This window comes from Haemaphysalis longicornis, unplaced genomic scaffold (assembly GCF_048455015.1).
Source record: "Haemaphysalis longicornis isolate Haplotype H1 unplaced genomic scaffold, Haemaphysalis longicornis Haplotype H1 scaffold_5, whole genome shotgun sequence".
NCBI classification, from domain to species: domain Eukaryota; kingdom Metazoa; phylum Arthropoda; class Arachnida; order Ixodida; family Ixodidae; genus Haemaphysalis; species Haemaphysalis longicornis.
Window position 1 is genome coordinate 194,346,028 of NW_027526385.1, and position 22,215 is coordinate 194,368,242.

At 48.6% G+C, this 22,215-nt stretch overlaps 1 long non-coding RNA gene across 1 annotated transcript; it reads right to left on the reverse strand.

Annotated features, from left to right (window-relative positions):
* Nucleotides 1-238: 238 nt before the first annotated feature.
* On the reverse strand, nt 239-9,127 carry LOC144138916 (uncharacterized). Its single transcript, XR_013316005.1, has 2 exons — nt 8,952-9,127; nt 239-555 (listed from the first exon to the last, which is right to left on the reverse strand). It is a non-coding gene; the product is annotated as an uncharacterized LOC144138916 (long non-coding RNA).
* Nucleotides 9,128-22,215: the final 13,088 nt, after the last annotated feature.

Sequence of the window (22,215 nt, forward strand, 5' to 3'; positions counted from 1 at the left end):
CAATCAATCAATCAATCAATCAATCAATCAATCAATCAATCAATCAATCAATCAATCAATACCAAAAACCTGATAACTCTGAGTCAAGCGACAGTATTGACATTAGCCACAGTTTAGAGTCGCAAAGCAGGAGTATCAAGCGATAACAAAAACTACTCTCTCAGCAATCGTTCACCATACGTTATAAAGTGCCATGAGCCCCAACTGGGAGCGTGACAAGAAAACAATGAAGACGATATGCGCACTTCAATATTTGGTGATTTTATTTTCAGTGTACACGTATCCGTTCGCCCCCCATTACACCAGCTGACATTGGCCGAAGCAGTGCCGTTCACCTTCCAGCATTCTACTAACCAGTATAGTAACATTTGACGTTTGAAGGTGGGGAAAACATGTCCCTGGTGCAACGTCCCCACCTATTTCTGCAGTACTGAGGCTCGCAGACACACATGCTATGACAGTCGGTGGTGCAAGCTAGACGCCAAGGGTGGCCGCATCTTCTCTCATAACAGCCGCGGCCCGCACAAATCATCCTCGTCTCATGACGTCTGCACCCTGGAAACAAAAGGAATGAGGTTATTGAAGATCGTCATTGAAAACTGTTCAAAGAAACTAGTCGATTGTATTTTTAGTAGGGTTCAGAGATGCCGATGTATTAGTAACTGATACACCTAATTCTAATTTACTAAACAAAAATTACTGCGGAGTTACATCAGTGTACATTACAAGATAGGCGGAAACCCGGAAATCGTCGCAGTTCCAGGGTCCTAAGGGAAATTAACGGGAAGTCTGTGCAAAAGCGTGACAAGTGTCGGGAATAATCATCGTGTTTAAAAGCCCTCAATATTGAAAAAAGAACATCACCAACAGATCACCAACTGCTCTTAAAAAGGTCTATTTCGACACTGTTGCTGAGTTCTTAAAGTAAACACAACTTGAACTTTGAAAAAAATACAACTTCATCTTTATCAATGCATTTTTCTCTATGAGGTCTAGAGAAAAATTTCGGGCATGTGGTGAATCAGGGAATTTGAGTGGGCTGAAGATCATATTAAAATAACAAGTACAAACAAATTGGAGCAGACCCCACGGGTTGGAGCAATCATGGCTTTGCCTACTATAAATTTATCGTGGAGATCGTTTGCTTGTCGTTATTTGAAACGGGCAGTTGTTACTTTACATTAACATTATATAGTTTAACTGATTAAAATAAGCCATATAATTGCTATTTTAAATTTAAGCTACCTTTTTGGCGGAAAACGGCATAAAACACCAGGTATGTTGTAACGCTCCCTTTTATGCAACACATCCTAATAATAAATAGTCTTTTCACTTGGTCATTCAACCGACTAATTTACGTGTTTCTTCGGATCAGTTCTGTTCACACGCGTTGTAGTCATCATGGTAACAATAATTAAAAGTATACAGCGTCTTATTAGGTGTGTCATAACAGAACATGCATTTACGAAATACCGGCTCAAACCTGAAGCTATCGAATATCGGAAGGGTTGCATCGTTTGCGGTTTATAAAATAACCTACCGGCAAAAGAATTGCTTCCGCTATCCATTTCGTTTTAAACATTCGTACAGTGTTGACACGAACTCCAAGGCATTTCGTATTTTTTCATAATAATGAAGGATGTGACCACGTTTTAGAGTTCGCCTCCTCTGGAAGATTCCGCGTGCACTCCCTTCAGTCCTAATTAAATTTTCTGTGTTTAACCCTTTTGAAAACTAAGGCCAACACCACGCACATGCGTTTTGTGTGTGTATATACTTACAGTGGACTTTCGATAAACGGAACTCCAAGGGACCGAAAAAATTAGTTCCGTTTAACAGGAGTTCCGTTTACTGAGATAGATGTGTGAAAGTGTAAATTTATGTACGTACACACTCTTAGTACAATTTCATGGAACTCGAAGCAATACAAGGTAAATGTAGCTCATGGTTTTTCTGTAAGCAAGAAAACTACAAAAAGGTTTAGGCACAGAATTCGCAAGGTTGATATGGCAAGAATGAGTCGCTGTGCACTACAAAATGCATCAATCATTTTTGTTTGAGTTCTTTCAACTGTATCTGCACAGAGGCTAGACGACTCAACTTCGCCAGTGCTTACGAGCAACCGAATTTAGAAGACGGCAACGCAGTAATAAAACGTGAATAGCACCATACGATCGCACGAACAAGGCGGCAGGAGCTGAGCCCTGTAACCTCGGCGCTTTGAATCGAGACGGAACGACTGAAATAAGAACTGCAATGTTGCATTTGTGGCCCTAACAGGGCTGAAAACGGACGATACACGAGGCTTACGAGTCCAACTAGCCTAAAAAAACGTGGAGGCAGAAAAAAAAAGGAAAAACGAAACAGCCGGAACCGTAAAAAGCTGATACACATGTCAATAGGTTTCACAAGAAGTTCAATTTGTGGTTCTATTTACGCGGTGAGGCTGTAATTTTAGTTCCGGTTACCGAAAGTTTTTTTACATTATCTAAATACAAAACCAACTAACTAACACGCTACTCTTCCGTTTAAGCGGCAATTACATTTAAGCGATTTCCGTTTACCGAGATTCTACTGTATATGAGACCTGTCTCAGGTCCAAACGTTGGAAATAAAGTCGCCGAAGAGCGTACGTTTACTTTGTGCGTGTGTATATGTGTATATATATATATATATATATATATATATATATATATATATATATATATATATATATATATATATATATATATATATATATTGGGAGCACCAGCAGAATCTACTGTGCTGGGCCAATCGCCGTGCTCCGATAGGACACCCTATCGTCATCGCTTCATCTTTATCATCTCGGCTTCTGGCATCATCATCACCGCTTCCTGCGTCCGCGGCTCTCGGAATAAACCGCTTTCCTTCACGATTCCTCGACTCTCTGAATATCAGATGTGCATTTAAAGCATCGGGTTATGCAATTCCCGCTAACGCATACAAATAAATCCGTTTACTCGATTACTCCCCCGCTGTTTATTTCGTAATTTTTGGCTCATTAAAAGGTACCACGTATAAAATACCCTGCTTCTTTAAATGCACGTCCATGTCCAGCCTGCCGTTGAGTTACCCGTACTCATGAAATGGGCGCACCACCACTAGCTCCACGTTTACTTTTCCCACTAACACGCGAATTATTCCTCTTTAAAATCTCGCCGCTTGGACAGAGGCCCTAGAACAAAAAGCACAACAACACACTAAAGACATAACGTTAACCGATGACCATCCTGCAGCCGACACACACCTACTTCACATCTGGGAAGCCCGCAGAAGCCTTACCAAACGGTGGAAGCACCAAAGGCACAACAAGAAACTCCGGAAACGTATTGCCCTCCTCTCCCGCCAAGCACAAGAGTACGCAAACACGCTGTACAAGCAAAACTGGCACTCATTCTGCGACCAACTTAAAGGCACTCTAAGCACCAAGAAGACTTGGCACCTACTCCGGCACCTGCTAGACGGCGCCAATTCGCGTACTCAAAGCAATCACCAAATACAGCGACTCATACGCAACAGCTCCCTCCATCCCCGCGAGCTCCTCCACACCATCCAAACCAACCTTTTTGGCTCACCCACAACCCATCCTCCCGCCCCCACCCAGGCATATACTGGTTGCCCCAACTCTATTCTTGATGCCCCGTTTAGCATGGATGAGCTGCAGTCCATCCTCGCCAACCTCAAACGCAATACTGCACCAGGCAAGGATCGCATCACAAACCGCATCCTCCGCAACCTGGGTACTGCAGACTTAGAATCGCTGCTACAACTCTTTAACCATCACTGGGAAACAGGAACTCTACCAGAGCAATGGCGACATTCGGAGATAACCCTTATTCGCAAACCGCACAAACCCATTTCGACAACATCACTCCGTCCTATCGCGTTGACCTCATGCATCGGAAAGTTGCTTGAACACCTGGTTCACCAACGACTTACTAACCACCTCGAAGAACACGACCTTTATCCCCTTACCATGTTTGGATTTCGACAAAAGCTGTCCACGCAAGATGTCCTTCTACAACTCAAGGAACAGGTGCTCGACCAGCTGAGCCGTACAACACCGCGGGCCATCTTAGCCCTTGATGTAAAGGAGCTTTTGACAATGTTACACACCAAGCAATTTTGGATAACCTCAACAGCACCAACTGTGGCCCCCGAACCTATAACTATGTCAAGGCATTTCTCAGCGAACGCACGGCAACCATCAAGCTCGGTTCACTCACCTCACCAACTCTCAACACGCCCCCCAAGGGGACGCCTCAGGGGTCGGTAATCTCCCCCTTGCTATTTAATATCGCTCTATTACAACTACCGGACAAACTAGCGAAGATACCCAACCTCCGACACGCATTATATGCGGATGATCTAACCCTCTGGACCACCTCTGGCTCCAGCGGCGAACAACAGGACGCTCTCCAACAAGCCGTGGACGAAACCATCTCCTACCTTCGTCCGAGAGGCCTCACTTGTGAACCAGCCAAATCCGCCCTCCTCATCCTCAGGGCACGGTCCAGAGGACTCGCTCCCCCACCCACCCCCGACCCTCAAGTAACTATATTAGGCCAACCAATACCCACAGTGCCTACTCTCCGGATCCTTGGAGTACCCTTTCATCATGACGGCACCGGAGCAGCACTCCTCCCGCAACTGCAGGCATCCATCACACAGCTGACTCACCTTATACGCAGGATACGCAGTAAAAATCACGGCCTCACGGAACCGGACACATGCCGATTAGTGCAAGCTCTCCTACTGAGCAGAATGACATACGCCACGCCGTACCTTAACCTTCAGCAGCACGAAACCACCAAGCTTGATGCCTTAATTCGCAAGGCCTACAAGGTGGCACTCAGCCTGCCCACCTATACATCAAATGATAAATTGCTAAAGCTGGGACTACATAACACCCTTGCTGAGCATATTGAGGCACAACGCGCCTCTCAACTGCGAAGGCTAGCGCTCACCCCAGCAGGCCGGGCAGTGCTCCAAGCGCTGGGTTGGCCATCACCGAATCATGCGGAGCAGCGCCAACGCCTCCCGCCCACCATCAGGACAAGACTGCGCGTGACTCCCATACCACAGCATATGCACCCCACCTACAATCGAGGCCGGCGGGAGGCACGAGTCCGTTACATGAATAAGAAATATGAAGCCGACCCTCAGGTTCGTTACACCGATGTCGCCCATGACCTAACATCAACTCGCACCACCCTTGTCGCTCTCACCTCCACAGGGCAGATTGCAACTGCGGCTACATACTGCTCATGCAAGGTCGACACTGCCGAAGCCCTAGCAATCGCCCACGCCGCAACAACCCACTCAGGCCTTCACTCCCTAACAATCATCTCTGACTCCCAGCAGGCCTGCCGCCTCTACCAAGCAGGCCTTGCCCCACCCCAGGCCATCCCTCTCCTACAACGGTTGCCCGAAGATCTTACCATCACACTCGTTTGGGCACCTGGTCACGCTGGACTCCCAGGGAACGAAGCAGCGCATGCTGCCGCCCGAGCGCTTCACTCCCGGGCATTCCCATCCAAGGAGCCGGCGAGCCGGACACCTCAGTTATCCCCACCTGACTTACTCACACCCCTCGACACCACTTCCAATGCCCTTCTATCTCACTATACCCACACACGAAGAACATACCCTCCTCCTTATCACACGCTCACCAACTACGAATGTTACACATACCGCCGACTACAAACTGGCACATTCTTCAATCACGCCATCCTACACCATATCGCCCCCACTATCTACTCTTCCCACTGCCAGCACTGCAATACCCCTCTCACCACCTACCATCTAGTATTCTCCTGCCCATACTCACCTAACCCCCTCCCCTCACCCTCCCTGGAGCAGTGGGAGACTGAGCTGACCAGCCCGGACCCAGCCCGCCAGCAGGCCCTGGTCTCCGGGGCTCTCCAGTCAGCGCGGTCACGAGGCCTTCTGGACTAAGGAGGCCTCCCACACCCCTTCCCCTTCCCCTGTTGCTCCAATAAACGTTCACCACCACCACCACCTGTACTGACACTTCAAATACCATTGCGGCGAAAGGTATTCTTTTAGCGCGAACCCGCTGGCTCGCGCCTCTTTCATGCAGACAGGCGCATTCCGTGCAGAGATGACGCTCTGTGGAACAACGGGGTGAAGTAGTGTCGCTGTACAAATTGAAACATTTTTTCCTCTCCTAAAACAGAAACTGTTCTGATGAAGCTTTCTGAAATAAACTGCGATCACTTGTACTAGTGAATGGCTTGTATTTGATATTTTTACTACGAGCACAACAATGCGCCATTTCAAGGTGAATATGGGCCAGAAAGGAGATTTTTCCAGGTTTCACAAACGTTTTCTCGCACATTTCACCTTTTTCAGTGTAATTATATTTTTACCAATTTTCCGCAATGCTGAGATACAGGTGCAAATGCTTCGTTGGCTGAGAGAATGTGCTCGTATTTACTAAAAATGTTAGAAAATGCTCGACATCGTGTATTTTCTGAATGGGGTAATCACAGCAAAAAAAGGAAAAACGTTTGAAAAATGCGACATAGAGCAGCCCAGGGCGTCAACATGATGCTCACAAAAAATGATGGCCATTATGATAGAAGTTACTTTTTCATGAATTTTTTCACAGACGTAAGTTTTCTTTGAACCCTAGAGGTAAACGGGCCGCTAGAAAAAGAACAAAATTTTTTTGGACAAAAACACTTTCAGGGAGCATTGTGGGCCATGCGAGGATGACCCACAATTTCTACTGAGCAAATCCGTTATGGTCGATTTTACGGCTGAGACATTTGGCATGGAATAACCCGTTACAAAGAACATCTTCAACAATGCTGGGCAGAGAAACTCTACCCCGATCACTCAAAAGATTACGTGGGGCCCCATGGCGCGAAAGTACTGCGGGCAGGAAGGAGTCTGCGACCTCTGCTGCGCAGCCAGAGCGAGTTGGCGCCGTTTCTGCATAACGTGTTGGGTCGTCAATTGCTGTCACAGTCCACCGATATCCTGCAGCCGTGCAAGGAAGAGGTCCGTAGAGGTCTATACCAACCGTTTTGGAAGGGCATAGGCGGACACGGAAGCGGCTGCAACAGTCCGGCAGGCGGGGGTGTGGATCTCTTGCGCTCCTGACAAGATGGACACGAAGCGATGTAACGGGCAACGCAGGTGGACAGGGCGGGCCAAAAGAAACGACTGCGGACGCGCTCGTAGGTTTTGTAGGTATATATATATAAGCAGTGCAGGTAGAACCGAGACGTTAATGACTCAGTAAGGTAATGCCTGAGCTGGACATTAATCAAGTACAGAACAGCACCACAACCATGTCAGTTAGCCACTACATGCTCTTTTGCTGAATGTGTAATTGGAGCGTTGGGGTTGTTTTATGGTTGCGCCCACGCTGTTTACCATACGCAAAAACAAGCAAAATTCAACCGCTTTTGAAGTCACAGTCAAATAATGGATTGCCTTAACTATTCTGTGTGCGCTGAAATAGTGCACGTCCTTGTAATCCTTTCCATTTTTACGGATGAAAGTACAAAGCACGTGAGGAGAAGCTGTTGGCCCAAGCAATAGAACACTTCCTTTGATTATTCAGTGATCAAAGACAAGTTTGTGATTACCGCAGTAAAGTACTGCCGACAAGCCCCTCATCATTTCGGTTTCTTCCAATTCTGTGTAATGCCAGAACAAACATGGAAAACAGCCTCACGCACTAACGCCTAATCGGACTGACGCTGGTACACACTTTCTGCGAAGGGAGCAGCATTGGAGTGTACAAAATTTAATTACTGTGATGATATCACTAACTCGCAAAAGAACCTCTTCTTTACTCGATTTAAAACGTTGCCCTGTTGCGTATTGATGAATAGCAGGTATTGTTAAGGCCAAAAATTATACCAACATTCTGACAATTTTTTATAGGCGCAAGCATTCCCTACACTAAGGACAGACGACGTACAGTACTTCTCTCTTTTGTAAGTTTCCCTTGCTTAATTTTAGGGTAAGTTTCCCTTGCTTAAGGGTAAGTTTCCCTCGCTTAATTTCAGTAAAGATTGTCACCACACCACAGCCTCCTTCCACCGCTAGTATGAACTCAGCCGAAATGACGTCTAATCGCTGAATCTGCTTTTCCTGATGTTAAGTATATTTTACCCAATTTTGTCACCCCCCTGACGTAGCGACAGCTTCGCCACATATTTTTTACCGCACAAAATTATGTGATAATATTACACTATTCTTGTTCAGAAAGCCCTGGTTATAGAAGGCCTGACTCATTTTTGCTCAAACTTTGCTTATCAATTGTAAATCTCCCGGTTATCCACATTTAGACGAGTAAATTAGGTAAACGGATGAAGTTCTCCAGTTATGAATTTCAGTGGAGAAAAGACACACAACATTTGTCACGTTGTGTAATTGTTTTGCTCGTGTACTTCCAATATGCTCGCGGCTTAACAGAACATATTGCCGTAGCGGTGGTGAAGTTCGGAAATATCTGCATTGCCATGGGCAGAGTAACAATACGTGGTGGCGTTCCAAACGCAGTATGGATATCAAGTTACATGCTCCAAAATTGCTCAACTCGCTTCAAATATGCGTGGGTTGTTTTTTCGGGTACACTTTTTTCAGCTGACTCAGATATCATCTTACTAACACATATGGCGCGAACAGTGAGCGCAGTTTCTGCGGTAGAGTTTTGGGAGGACCACGATAAAAGTTGGCCACCTACAATTTAAACAAAATTCAGACAATTTTAACCACAATTTCAACCACAATAAAAGGAGGCTACCCTCAGGCCACCTATAGAAATATTACAGGCGTTAAATTAATATATTACTTTCCAAAGATGGCATTACTGTGGCTCTCTTATTTACGCAACATAACATTTTTCTTTAGTACCAACATATTGCGAGCAAGTAAAAGTTACGTACGACGAGTGTAGTATCCATAGTAATCACCACTCTCCCAGTATTGAGGGTAGGAGTAATATGGTGACGGTGGTTCAACTCTAATGTAAGCTTCAGCTTGACTGCTCAGTAGAACACACATCGATGAAATGGCCACAAATGTAAGCATTTTGAAAACTTGCGAAGTTCCCATTTTAGAAAAAAAAACATTTAGGTTAGCTTAGCATTATGCAGTTCTGCTGTTCTGCAAGGTTTTTATGCGCATTCGCAAGGCCACATTGGCTGCCTTCTCCTTGAATAGTTGTATTGCTGATTTTAAATGATATTCTTTTGCACTAACCCGAATCGCACCCGCGCTTAAAAAATGTTCATTGTTCAATGTGCCTTCGCATATGTTTCCAGTAGTAGTATTGTCCACCCACAGACGTCGTGTCACATGAGCGCGTCAAGATTTGAGAGCCTCAAGTTTGAGTACCACGCGTATTTTTTCTTTTGATGTAACTTTTTATAGCTGTACTAAACTGTAGCGAAATTTTATTACATGACTGGGTATTTTAACTATTGTTTTCTTTTGGAATAGAGGCATTAAAAGCGGCCGCTTCTTTCCCCTGTAAAATTTCTTGAAGCCAATACTTCGCTTTGTTGCGACCGAGCGGGGGCACCCGATCCGAGCTCCGTGGCCTCCGACATACGAGTGGTAGCGTGTATGGTGCGAGCGGCCAGCCGCTGTTGCAGCCGTGAAGAAGTCCAGAAGCCGTAGGCTAACGTAACTGTTTACTTCATAGCGAGAGGTGAGCCGAAGCCAAAGAACAATGCCCCGACGGGCGAGGTTACAATACAGGACTCGAGCAGAGCGACAACATCGATTCGCTGCTCTAACAGGAATGGTTTACAACGCTTGGGAGCTCTATTTATACCCGAAAGCGGTAACGGTCAAACGCAACACGTGGGAACACGCACTACACTCTTTCCAGAGTTCGTAAGCTGTTCATAGCCTCGGGCACGTTGAGTCCGAGAGAGGGGAGAGAGGAGGACTCCGTTGCGATCACCGGGGCCTGCCTCTGTGTCCTTGAAGAGCGTGGAGACGAGCCGTGCAGGCAGCCGCCGAATGCGCAGAGAGCGAAGCGTCTGACGAGGCTTTGTCGCAACTTGTTGCCGACATGATTGCGCCTGTTTTCGAAGGCGCACGAGTGGCTTCGCCGCACAGCCGAGGAGTGATGCGGGGAAGTACTGCGGCGCTGGCCCATTCGTAACAGCTTCTCCGCCGGGGGTCCGAGATCCCGATGGATAAGGGTCTGCAACCGTTGTCCGGAGGGATGCTGTCGAAGTGAAGTGTTCGGCAGACGCTCGACTCGAGGCCTTGGCTGTACGACACCGTGCTGGAGCTTCACCGGGCGGGTCACTGGACGAGTAGTGGCTCCCCAAGAACGTCTCTGGCTTGGTCAGGCAAGCAACAGAACAACACAGGAAGACACAACCGCATCGCCGGCAAGTGCGAAGACAAATCCACACTGAAGATCTACCAGGCTTTTAGTTGCGAAAAAGTACGCGAATAACTAACTACTCTAGTTATATTTTTGCCCAGCAGTACTTTAGACACGTGAACAAACCTGAAAGTTGACATTTCGCGTGATTGGAAATGTCCCACACAAAAAAATGGCAATCGTAAAGGGCGAAACCTGCTCCAGGAAAAACAATGAAATTGAGAAAGTCAGGCGTCTACAGGCCATTTCTCGCGCTAAGAGCTGCGATTCGAGCTCTCATCATTGCTCCGAGTTTTCCCCTTCTTGTATCACACTTTAGGTGCGCCCGTTCTCTGAAAGAGACTGCTGCGACCGCGTGAAAAGACACCGGTCGTCTTGTTCGACAAAGGTCGAACGCGCGGAGGAGCGAACGAGATTTTCCAACGTTCAAACGAGAGGCGCGCACTCCTTTTTGGAGGCGGCGTCCCCCTGGCGCGGTGCGAGCTCACGGCTTTGCCCCTTCGCGTGCCTGCACTGAAACACGCGCCGCAAGTACCCGCGGAAGTTTTCGCTATCTCCTCGTTGCTCGCCTTCTTACGAACGCGTTCGGCAAGCAAACGCCGGAACGCGGTTACGTTCTCTGCTCTAGGCTGGTCGGTTCCCGACTTCGGCTCAGCCGCAGTCGACACCGCAACCTCAACTAGCTCAGCCGATGTTGGCCTATCATCGGGAGCATCAGCTGGGAGTGAAACGGGCACGACGAGCTCTTTAGTCACCTTGTAGTTCCCTACAGTCACTACCTTGTCGTCCCTCGCGCTTTCAGCGACAGCCTCGGCACGCGAAGACCGAAGCGCGTTCCCGTTCTCTTTTCTCACTGCCAGAACTACACTACAACTAAGCTGCCCTGTCTGATTCTCAAAAGATGGCTCAGCCGCCCGCGACACCTGAATCTCTACGAGCTCGGCTGGCCGTCGCTCGAGGTCAGCTACCTGAGCTGGTGGCACAACGGAATCGGCTTGCTCAGTGGCGAGATTGTCATTTCTCCCAAATGAACCGTGCAAACCGTTCGCTGCCTCTGCTGCAGGCTTTGCCACCACATCGCTCGTTTCCGCACTACCGTCCGAAGGAACAACCTCCGTTTCAGCGGATTCGTGCGGCGTCTCGGAAAGCTAATCGTTTACGCATTCCTGCGAAACGTCGCTATCTCGCGAAGTGTTCACGTTCACGTCAGCAGCCGTTCCCTCAACGCTGCTGCGACCGCGTGAAATGACACCGGCCGTTGTTTTCGACAAAGGCCGAGCGCGCGGAGAAGCGAGCGAGATTTTCCAGCGTTCGAACGTAAGGCGCGCACTCCTTCCTGGAGGCGGCGTTCCCTTGGCGCGACGCGAGCTCATGGCCTTGCCTCTGGGCGTGCCCGCACTGAAACACGCGCCACCAGTACGTGCGGAAATTTTCCCTCTATCCTTCTTGCTCGCCTTTTTACCAACGCGTTCGGCAAGCGAACATCGGAACGTGTTTACGTTCTCTCCTCTAGGCTGATCGGTTCCCGACTTCGGCTCAGCCACAGGCGCCACCGAAATCTCAACTAGCTTAGCCCATATTGGCCTAGCGTCGGGAGAATCAGCTGGGAGTGACAAGGGCACGACGTGCTCATTAGACACCTGGTAGTTCCGAACAGTGACTACCTCGTCGTCCCTAGCGCTTTCGGCGACAGCTTCAGCAAGCAAACACCGAAGGGTGTTTTCGTTCTGTGTTGCGGCTGTCAAGGCTACCCTAGATCCAAGCTGCCCTGTCTCAAAAGACCGCTCAGCCGCCCCAGACACCTGAATCTCGACGAGCTCGGCTGGCCGTTGCTCGAGGTCAGCTACCTGAGCTGGTGGCAGAACGGAGTCGGCTTGCTCAGTGGCGAGATCGTGATGACTCCCAACTGAACCGTGCAAACCGTTTGCTGCCTCGGCTGCAGGCTTTCCCACCACGTCGCTCGTTTCTGTGCTACCGTCCGAAGGAACAACCTCCGTTTCAGCGGACTCGTGTTGTCTTTCGGTAGCCCCATGGTTTACGCACTCCAGCGAAACCTCGCTATCTCGCGAAATGTTCATGTTCAGACCGGTAGCCATTTCCATGGCCTCCCGCGAATTTGAACCGTCCGAACACTCCGCCGAGATCTCCAAAACAAACTCCGACGCATTATCGCACTCAGTGAACACGCACTGCCCTCTGCCGCCTCTGCCGACAGTCTGAGCTAATGCGCCGTCGTTATCTCTCTCAGCAACCTTGACGCACTGCGGGGTAGCAACGGTCGCTTCCGACTCGCGCTCCCGAGCGTCTGCTACTTTCTTTTCGTTACCGTGGCCAGTTTCTCTATCCACGACAACGAGGTCTTTTTCGAGCAACGATTCTAACTCGGGCTTCACTTCTTGTTCGAGTTGAATTTCATGCTCTAGGTACTTGTTCTCCCGTTGGAGTCTCTCTTTTTCGAGCCTCTTTGCTTCCTGTTCAAGGCGCTCGAACTCGAGGTCATACCATCGCATCTTTTCCTCGTGCTTGAGCTTGCGTTCCTGATCTTGTCTCTGCCACTCGAGCTCCTGTACTCGCTTTCTTTCCTCGCGTTCCTGCTGTCGTTTCTGACTCTCGAACTCCTTACGCTGGCGCTCAGCCTCTGCCTCTGCAGCCTGACGTTTAGCCTCTGCCTCGGTGGCCTGACGTTTCGCGGTCTCCCTGCCATTGATCAGCTCAATGCATTCCGACAGCTCCTCATCGTCAGCCCCGACAGCGAGTATAGCCTGTATCAGCTCTGGCTTTCTCAGCGCGTCCGTAACATCCAAGCGCAACTCTTTTGCAAGCTCCAACAACTGCGGTTTTTTCAACGCTTTCAAATTCATGGCCGGTCTAGAGTACTGCTTTCCCACTGCTCCAAAAATGTTTTGCGCGAATAACCCACGCTACAAAAACACACGCCCTACCAGCTATCCTCAGAAGCCTGGTAAAACTCAGTGAAGAAAAGTCCCGCACTCACCCTTGACCGCCGTGAATTCTGCGAAGTCCGAAGCCGCCTTCACGTCCGTGGTGTTGGGTCTCGCACCGCTGGCTTCAGGTGTTACGAAGTTGCCATCCGACCGCTGCCAACCAGTTGTTGCGACCGAGCGGGGGCACCCGATCCGAGCTCCGTGGCCTCCGACATACGAGTGGTAGCGTGTATGATGCGAGCGGCCAGCCGCTGTTGCAGCCGTGAAGAAGTCCAGAAGCCGTAGGCTAACGTAACTGTTTACTTCATAGCGAGAGGTGAGCCGAAGCCAAAGAACAATGCCCCGACGGGCGAGGTTACAATACAGGACTCGAGCAGAGCGACAACATCGATTCGCTGCTCTAACAGGAATGGTTTACAACGCTTGGGAGCTCTATTTATACCCGAAAGCGGTAACGGTCAAACGCAACACGTGGGAACACGCACTACACTCTTTCCAGAGTTCGTAAGCTGTTCATAGCCTCGGGCACGTTGAGTCCGAGAGAGGGGAGAGAGGAGGACTCCGTTGCGATCACCGGGGCCTGCCTCTGTGTCCTTGAAGAGCGTGGAGACGAGCCGTGCAGGCAGCCGCCGAATGCGCAGAGAGCGAAGCGTCTGACGAGGCTTTGTCGCAACTTGTTGCCGACATGATTGCGCCTGTTTTCGAAGGCGCACGAGTGGCTTCGCCGCACAGCCGAGGAGTGATGCGGGGAAGTACTGCGGCGCTGGCCCATTCGTAACAGCTTACAGAGAATAATATTTGCTCGATATTTCACTTAAAACGCATTGAAGAAAACCTTTTAAACTGCATAATTATAAGACACTGAACACACCTTTGTTTTCCTGCTAACACAACTAGCTTGATCACACCTGAAATTCCAGATTTACCGATCTGATAGGTTTAAAACGCTTGAGAAAAAATGTACTGTGGATTAATGTGCCCCTAATGCAAAATGTGCGCGCAGCGCGTACTGCCGTCTTCTTGGTCACGGCGCATAGCTGCTGCGTTTCATGAACTGATCGCGTGATCAGCGAACACAAGCCGGCGCGGACTGCTCTGCTGTAATCTCGCACAGCGTCGCCGATGCCGGCTACCGGGTTGTTGCGAATCGTGTTTGGGCCTCCCGCGCAAATGCCACGTGGTTCGGATGGGGCCCGCACGGCCGGCCAGTAGCGTCTGCCGAAAGTGTGAGGGGGAGGCAGGGAGAGATTTGGCACCATAGCAGAGCGTGCCGCCCTACCGCTGGCAGTTTGGCCGTAGGCTTCGGCTAACGCGTCTCATGCGGGCCCAGCATACTGCCCTTCCCCTCGCATTTTGGACAGTTTCCTCCGCTATTTTCTTTCTGCCTTCGCTAACTCGGTTGCGACGCCATCGCCGTAACCGCAGCCGTGGCCGTAGTCGGCGCTGACGCCATCGCCGCCGCCAAACCCCAATGGCGGCCTCCAGAGTGCTTGCGCACTGAAAAAGAGAAATGCTTTTGATGTTTTCTGTTCTCAATGTTGGCAAAAAACACGATTACCGTAGGCCGAGACGCTCAGTAACGATGGAACTCAGGCATCCCTACTCACCACTCACTCTAGCATCACCATCGTTTTGGCCTGATGCGTGCGAGTGCAAGTGAGTGGGAGCGCCACTCGCACTAAGCCCAGCTCACCACTCGTGAGTGCGAGCGCCACTCGCAGTGAGACTCACTGACCACTCGTAGCTGTAAGTGCAGTCACCGCAGCGAGTTGCGAGTACACTCGCGGGACTTGCGCGGCGTTCGGGCATACCACTTTGAACGCATCTCTTGCGCTTGTACTCGCTGTCGGCTATTCGTCGTATGGCCGCTAGCTGTAGTGGTTGCGGCTGGCGGTATCAACTGATACGCACAGCTACTCTTTACTGGCGCGATCGCATTTAGCTTCGGGAAGTGTTGCTACTTCGCTCCTGCTATGGGGTACCGTGGAATTAACTTACCGGTGCCGTGTTGGATGCCTATCTGGTGCTATAATGCTCTGATACTTTCCGTGTTATGAGTCATAGAGGGACGGCTTCGCTCACGAACGCCGGATTATGTTTTAGGGTCCTGGCGTTTTCTGTAGGAATTAGTGTCGCTATCCTGGTCGCAACAAAACGAATTAACTTTACAACCGCTGGGTGGTATCATGGAAGTTCTAGGAAGCACTGCGGCATTGTGTCGTAGTCGTAGTTCTTGGTGTACATAATCGGCTTGATTGGTACAGTCGTCAATATATATATATATATATATATAGGGTTTGGAAATGAGGGGCTCGTTAGGAAATACAGAAAGAAATGCCAGCAGCCTACAACGCCAAAGAAGGCATAGGGGAAGGTTAGACTTTAGACTATTTTTTACCGTTAGTGACGTTACATTATTATTAATTTTTATTAATTACGTGAGAAAGAAAGAAAGAAAAACACGCGCCCAGAGTGGGGACCGAACCCACGCCTTTCGATTAGATCTCGAATGCCTTACCAATTCGGCTATCTGGGCGACTGTGTTCTGCTTCACTTTCTGGGGTATTTATATTTACTACAACTGTATCTGACGCTTGAGGGTGGTAGCCAGCGCCACTCAGACTACACGGGGAGAAGGGGACCTTCTTTTTCAACCCCCGGGGCGTGACGCGAACGTCTACAGCCTGTCATGAGCGGTCAACTGGCGGGAAACCCTCTTATGCTACCTTGGCATCAAGGCTGCCAGAACCGAGGCCCTCGCTAAGCTTTCGCGCGATAATAGGGTTTGGAAATGAGGGGCTCGTTAGGAAATACAGAAAGAAATGCCGGCAGCCTACAACGCCAAAGAAGGCATAGGGGAAGGTTAGACTTTAGACTATTTTTTACCGTTAGTGACGTTACATTATTATTAATTTTTATTAATTACGTGAGAAAGAAAGAAAGAAAAACACGCGCCCAGAGTGAGGACCGAACCCACGCCTTTCGATTAGATCTCGAATGCCTTACCAATTCGGCTATCTGGGCGACTGTGTTCTGCTTCACTTTCTGGGGTATTTATATTTACTACAACTGTATCTGACGCTTGAGGGTGGTAGCCAGCGCCACTCAGACTACACGGGGAGAAGGGGACCTTCTTTTTCAACCCCCGGGGCGTGACGCGAACGTCTACAGCCTGTCATGAGCGGTCAACTGGCGGGAAACCCTCTTATGCTACCTTGGCATCAAGGCTGCCAGAACCGAGGCCCTCGCTAAGCTTTCGCGCGATAATAGGGTTTGGAAATGAGGGGCTCGTTAGGAAATACAGAAAGAAATGCCGGCAGCCTACAACGCCAAAGAAGGCATAGGGGAAGGTTAGACTTTAGACTATTTTTTACCGTTAGTGACGTTACATTATTATTAATTTTTATTAATTACGTGAGAAAGAAAGAAAGAAAAACACGCACCCAGAGTGGGGACCGAACCCACGCCTTTCGATTAGATCTCGAATGCCTTACCAATTCGGCTATCTGGGCGACTGTGTTCTGCTTCACGTTCTGGGGTATTTATATTTACTACAACTGTATCTGACGCTTGAGGGTGGTAGCCAGCGCCACTCAGACTACACGGGGAGAAGGGGACCTTCTTTTTCAACCCCCGGGGCGTGACGCGAACGTCTACAGCCTGTCATGAGCGGTCAACTGGCGGGAAACCCTCTTATGCTACCTTGGCATCAAGGCTGCCAGAACCGAGGCCCTCGCTAAGCTTTCGCGCGATAATAGGGTTTGGAAATGAGGGGCTCGTTAGGAAATACAGAAAGAAATGCCGGCAGCCTACAACGCCAAAGAAGGCATAGGGGAAGGTTAGACTTTAGACTATTTTTTACCGTTAGTGACGTTACATTATTAATAATTTTTATTAATTACGTGAGAAAGAAAGAAAGAAAAACACGCGCCCAGAGTGGGGACCGAACCCACGCCTTTCGATTAGATCTCGAATGCCTTACCAATTCGGCTATCTGGGCGACTGTGTTCTGCTTCACTTTCTGGGGTATTTATATTTACTACAACTGTATCTGACGCTTGAGGGTGGTAGCCAGCGCCACTCAGACTACACGGGGAGAAGGGGACCTTCTTTTTCAACCCCCGGGGCGTGACGCGAACGTCTACAGCCTGTCATGAGCGGTCAACTGGCGGGAAACCCTCTTATGCTACCTTGGCATCAAGGCTGCCAGAACCGAGGCCCTCGCTAAGCTTTCGCGCGATAATAGGGTTTGGAAATGAGGGGCTCGTTAGGAAATACAGAAAGAAATGCCGGCAGCCTACAACGCCAAAGAAGGCATAGGGGAAGGTTAGACTTTAGACTATTTTTTACCGTTAGTGACGTTACATTATTATTAATTTTTATTAATTACGTGAGAAAGAAAGAAAGAAAAACACGCGCCCAGAGTGGGGACCGAACCCACGCCTTTCGATTAGATCTCGAATGCCTTACCAATTCGGCTATCTGGGCGACTGTGTTCTGCTTCACTTTCTGGGGTATTTATATTTACTACAACTGTATCTGACGCTTGAGGGTGGTAGCCAGCGCCACTCAGACTACACGGGGAGAAGGGGACCTTCTTTTTCAACCCCCGGGGCGTGACGCGAACGTCTACAGCCTGTCATGAGCGGTCAACTGGCGGGAAACCCTCTTATGCTACCTTGGCATCAAGGCTGCCAGAACCGAGGCCCTCGCTAAGCGTTGTAGGCTGCTGTGTTGTAGGCTGCTGCGTTGTAGGCTGCTGGCATTTCTTTCTGTATATATATATATATATATATATATATATATATATATATATATATATATATATATATATCTATATATATATATATATATATATATATATATATATATATAAGGTGTCCTAAATCGCAAGTTGTGAGTGCAAGTACTTGTTGGAAAAGGCATCGGAACGTTTTACTGATTCGCGCATCATAATGGCGAAACGGTTCGGAGGAACGAATGGCATGTGTGGAACAAGCAGCCCGTTTTCGAGGCCTTGGCGTCTTAATGTTGTCATAATTTGTCATTACTCGTTACGGCTACTCTCTGTTATGAGACTTCGCTTTCAGGATGACTAGGCGTCACCCATTCTTCTACGACTGTTATGGTGCTTGCCTTTAGGCATCTCATTTGCTTGTGTCCCTATTTGACACACCTGAAAACATCAGCCCTGGTTTTTACTGCAAAATGAATTCGAGCTTTTGCGTTGCGTTCTACTGCCTATAGGTTGCATTAGTTCCTACACGCCAATGTGCGTAGTTTTCGCTACGCACAGCAAACCTTGCTTTCACCAGGACCTGACAAAGAATTTCTCACTGCGATTCGCCGACTATGCCGCGTCGTTATGCTTCCTATCTCCCGCTGCCCTTGGCGGTGCGTTCGTGCGTAACTGACAAGAACTGTATGTTTTCTCTGACTCTTCATACACCTTCATCGGGGAGTAGGAATCACTACTGTTTCATGCAGTTTCTGAAAAAAATATATATATTTCACGTCTTCAGATCGCGAAAGGCAAAATACGCGCTGCTTGCACTGATATGTTTTATTAAAGGTCATTTACCATTACGGTCGTGAAATTGCCTTCTCCATTTGAAATTGACATTCGCGCTCCCGCATTTCGCTTTTTCACTCTTTCTCTTCACCGTCGTGAACCAGATAGCTATGAAGGCGAAATTTCTTGCGCCATTTTATTTTCGTTTTTGGCATTGTGGTTATCCCGGACAATGTAGTCCTCTCCATTCCTCCTACATTAGCTCGCTGAAAAGGTCTTCCTTTCCAGTGTGCCCCCCATTTCGCGCCCTCTTCGCGTCGTGCGCATGCCGATGGCGTACAGACTAGCGGAGCCGGTATTCATTGAAGCCGGAGCCGGTATTCATTGAAAAGTTTAGCGATCAATTTCTTCGTTTCGCAACACTGAAATGGCCACGGAAATGCCGAAGCGCCACGGACATGGCGCGGCTTGTGCCACTGCGGCCGCACGCCCAAGAAAAATATAACACTGGCGTGCGTCGCCTGTTCCGTTTTAACCCGATCCTCAACGACAGTGTCAACTGAGACGTTATTAATCACACTCACATTGGAGTCGAGGCATTACTTTGCGTTCGGCGGGCTAGAGCATGGAATGTCCAACCCATATCGTGCGCTTAGCACGAACAAGTACCGCCATCCCGCGGAGCCCTACGTAACCAGTGATGGCTCACTCACATGGTTGCCTGCCTGCATGCCTCGCTATTGAATACAGGCTATAGTGACTGCTGATTGTATCACTCATAGCCAAAAGAGAGCAACGGAAAAGTGTCATTGCTCCTTTGGGGTCTAATTGCCTTGCCACAACCATTAGTCCCCTACGGTAGTAAATGCGAGGAGACCGACGCTTACTCCCCCAACCATTAGTCCTTAGCGGACGTACGTACATTTGCTCCGTTCAGTGACCCCAGTGACCCGAAATCTTGGAGGGAGGCTATTGTAGTGGCTTTCCTGAAGGAAGGAAAGGACCCTTCCTCTCCCGCTAGCTATCGGCCCATCGCCCTTACAAGCTGCCTGTGCAAGCTCCTCGAGAAGATGATAAACAGGAGACTCGGTGTACTTTCTAGAGTACAATGGTCTTCTCGAGAGCTGCCAGGCAGGCTTCAGGGCGGGGCGGTCCACCAACGACCAACTCGTCGCGCTCGAGTCCTATATAAAGGATGCTTTCCTCCACAAACAATATTGTATGACGGTATTCTTTGATCTAGAAAAAGCGTACGATACCGCGTGGCGGTAAGGCATCCTAAGCGACCTCAAGTCCTTCGGCATGTCAGGTAACATGATAAACACACTTGCCAGCTACTTGTCTCAAAGAACCTTCCGTGTGCGAGTTGGAACTGCACTCTCTAGGGTTCATGTGCAGGAAAATGGAGTGCCACAAGGTGGAGTTTTAAGTTGCACCCTTTTTATTGTGAAAATCAATTCCCTTAGGAAGGCGCTGCCACTGTCAATTTCCTGTTCAGTCTATGTAGACGACATTCAACTCTCTTTTAAATCCTGTAACTTGTCTGTCTGTGAGCGCCAGGTCCAGCTTGGTTTTAACAAGCTAGCTGGCTGGGCAGATAGCAATGGTTTTAAATTTAATCCCGGGAAGTGCACTTGTATTTTGTTTTCCAAGAGGCGTGGTATCCGGCCGGATCCAGACATTCAACTCCACGATGTCTCTATTCCTGTAAAAAAGGAACACAAGTTCTTAGGTATTATCTTTGACGAAAAGCTCACATTCATCCCACACATAAAACAACTGAAACATAAATGCTTCAAAACAATGAATGTCCTGAAGGTTCTGTCGCACATATCTTTTGGTGCTGACAAAGAACTTCTCTTACGTGCTTTTACCAGCTTGATAGGTTCACGATTGGACTATGGTAACGTTGTTTATGGGTCAGCAAGTAAAACATCCCTCAAAATGCTGGACACAGTGCTCCATCTCGGGCTCCGCCTGGCGTGTGGCGCCTTCCGCACTAGCCCGGTGGAAAGCCTCTATATGGAGTGCAACAAATGGAACCTACAACGTCAGCGAGCTTACACAGATTTCCTTTATGGTTTTAAAATTTCATCCATGCCTCACCATCCTTTGAAATCAGTTTTTCATGATACGCCCATCACTGAACTCCTTTTAAATCGACCATCGTTCTCTGCGTCCTTCTCTTAGAGAGTTAGAGAGGAGGCGTCAGAGCTTGCTGTCTCCTTTTTAGATACAATCCGAAGTTCTCTAACGGATTTTATAGCACCATGGCATCTCCGCCCTGTATCATGCGACACATCGTTTACACATCTAGATAAAAAGTGAGCTCCCACATGTGCAATTATGCAGCATTTCTTGTATTTGCAGCAGAAGTATGAGTGCTCTGAATTTTATACGGACGCTTCTAGATCTGCCACCTCTGTGTCCTGCGCGGCCCATGGGCCCGGCCTTAGTGTCACTCGAACTCTGAATAGTCATACTAGTATCTTTACGGCAGAGGCTTACGGTGTACTTCTTGTTGTCAACCATATACTTCAAAACCACATCCCACAATCCATTATCTATACAGATTCCCTAAGTGTTGTGCGGGCACTGTCGTCAACAGTGCCTTCGCAAAACCACGTTGTCAATTTGATTGTCAAGGGTATTATGTCTGTGTATGTACGCAAATTTGAACTGGTTCTTTGCTGGGTCCCTGGCCACTGTGGTATTGCCGGGAACGAAGCAGCGGACCGAATGGCTGCTGCTGCTACACTCTTGAATACAGTAGACATAACCACATTACCCTACACCGACGTGAAACCACACATCAGACAACAACTTCGCAAAACATGGCAAACACACTGGAGTGAACAAACATACAAGTTACACGTAATAAAACCTCACTTGGGACCATACACCACCGACACACGCAATAGATACTCTGAAGTCGCCTTGGCCAGATTACGGATAGGGCACACCCATGCAACGCACTCGTATCTGCTGACGGCATCTTCTAGACCCCAGTGCAGCAGGTTCGGAGAGGCCCTATCCGTAGTGCACATACTAATCACATGCAAGGCGTACACAACACGACACAAACACTTCAGAGAACTCTACAGACAACATATTCCCCTACATCCGTCATTTTTTCTAGGTGATGATGCCATTGTTTCCGTGAAACGTGTGTTTGAGTTTTTGTCAGAAGTCAAGTTTTTAAACCTCATTTCCTATCATGCATAATGAAATCTGGCCCTATACACCAGTCATGCTCATTGTCGTTTTGTGATTTTACTTTTGTTTTTGCTGAGTTTACTTAGTGTTTAAGGTTTCACCCCTCATATATGACTATTGTTCTGGCGCTC